The sequence below is a fragment of the Dermacentor silvarum genome, chromosome 11 (assembly GCF_013339745.2).
Source record: "Dermacentor silvarum isolate Dsil-2018 chromosome 11, BIME_Dsil_1.4, whole genome shotgun sequence".
NCBI classification, from domain to species: domain Eukaryota; kingdom Metazoa; phylum Arthropoda; class Arachnida; order Ixodida; family Ixodidae; genus Dermacentor; species Dermacentor silvarum.
In genome coordinates this window covers 29853259-29855648 of record NC_051164.1, presented here as the reverse complement: position 1 = coordinate 29855648, position 2390 = coordinate 29853259, and positions in this window count along the sequence as shown.

The following is a 2390-nucleotide window of genomic DNA, read 5'->3' as shown; positions in this document are numbered from 1 at the left end:
GCCGAATTGTGCAAAATTGGTATTTTTTCTCAAGCCATTAATTTACTTTGTTTACAGGAATGTCCCTGAAAAATTTGAAGTGAATCCGAGCATTCTCTTGACGTGTTTTTATTCTTTGCGCTGTCAGCCATCTTTCAGTAACGTCAATGAATTTTTGTGTAATCAGGCATACACTACTTTCGCATTAAAAAAAAAAAACAAATGGTAAGGAATTGTTTGCTCACAACTATCTGAAATTAAATGCTTTACTGCATGACAAAAGTCAGCGGCGAAGCTGACATTAGAATACCGGCCACCATAGTGCAACACACAATGAACCCTAATTGCCAATTCTCTTGCCAAAAAATAGCGTGCACGTTAGGTTTCTAGTTTATTTTGGAGCTTTAATATCATTACATTCGTTTCGATAGTTTTCTACTTTGTACACATATGAAGTGGGTGCGCATTCGATTGGGGGGCATGTTAGGATCGGCCAAATACTGCCACATGAATAGGCGGTGTGCTCTGGCATTTTTTCTGCATCTCGTTTAATTCATTCAATTTCATCGGAGCTAACGGAAGTCGAGCGTACAAAGCTTATAAAGGTGTAGCCTTGTGGGTGATCAATTAATGCTTGTATGCAACATGCAATGGCAGAGCGCAGCAGTGAAAGAAAAAGCACTTTTTGTCTAGTTCGAAATGGTCGTGGCAGATGATGCCGTTATTGTATAAATAATAGTGCAATGAAAGGTATTCTGATTTAACCTGATCAGCGGACGGACACTGCATTTATAGATAGTACCAAACAATGCGACTGGTACTAACTGCCGAGTGTCTAAATTAACATTTTATTGCAAGTGCTCGTGTTTCTCCGGAAAAGTCTAGCTGTCCGAGTGACGCAGTCTGCTTCCTCTAGTATGTTATGTCTACTGTGGATGGGATGAAAGCTATTGCAATTTGCGATAGTGTGCAGTTATATGGACACTACAGGCACCTTTCTGCCATTGCCGTGAGGTTCTGTATAAAGTCCAAGAGCGTTGCCACATGCCATATGCTGTGTGAGGATGAGCCAGTGATAGTGGCCAGGGGCTCCGGAATCGGGGGGGAGGGCAGATGCCCCCACAGTCAAAGCTGTCCCCCCCCCCCTCTTCTTTTCTCCCCTACCAACGTCCCTGAGGCTAGCGACTCCTTTGATAGTTAAAGGGCCCTCCCTTCCTTCAACAAACGAAACAAAATTTTCTGGAAGCTTGCGACTTCTGAGATGCTTTGTCGGTACTTTTTCTGCGTCGAGAGTGCTGCCCGTTTTCGTCTGGTTCAACGTATCTTCTATCCTGACATGGCTCTCGAGGAGGTGAAGGCTGGCGCTCTACTATATTCTGCAGCCCTTGCAGGAGCACGTCTCAGCGCCACGACTTTAGAATGCGTCTCGTTCTCTCCCTTTTTCCTTACCCCTATCCAAGGCCATGAAAAGCAAGAGGGAGGAATATAAAAGGAAGGCAGGGATGTTAACCAGTCAAGAGTCTGGTTGGCTACCCTACGCTAGGGGAAGGGAGAAAGGGAAGAGAAAGAATGGAGAGAGAGAGAAGATATTAAAGGTCGGTTTAAGCCGGTTCCTAGAAAAGCACGATTTAAATCAGACTGCAGCATTCCATTCTCTGCACTGCACTTTGTCAGTGGTTGTGTTTCGATGTCTCGTGATACTAATGTCCGCCTCTTCGTATAACCCAACTCAACGATAAGAATTATGCTACCTGCCGCAGGCGATTTTTAAAAATTCCATGAAACTTAAAAATGAACACCCTGTGTTTATATATATACATGGAGAGAGAGTAAGAGGTGAACTACACGATGAGACATGAGCCCCCAGACGTCACCCCCGCACGTAAGATATACTTCCGGAGCCCCTAATGTGGGGTTGGAGCTTGTTGCGAGAGGTATGGGGATTGATACCCACACTTCCATCTATTGTAAAGGGTGTATTCAGTAGTTCAACACGTAGCGTCAAGTGTAGGCAAGCAGTCAAGCGACACAGAGCAGGAACTGCTTGGAAGCCCGAGTGGCTCACACTCGTGACAAGGACTAGCGATCTGGCTGGCTAATTGACTGCACTGCAGATGATTTGGGTGACCTTGTCTGTGCACGTTTGTTACACACCCAACTTGAGCACAACTGCGTTACGAGGCTTCTTGCCCAAATTCTAATTCGGGATGACAGCTTTGCTACTATGCTACTAGGCCAGAAGTAGTTATTTCAAGAACATCTTTGTTAACCCTGCAATGCCCAAACACATTTCCACATGAAGGAAAATCAGAATTGTTCACCTTTACTTCTGGCCATGGATAGTACATTTGTACAAAAAACACAACAGCGAAATGTTATTTGAGGTAAAACTAACTTAGTATAGCAATTTA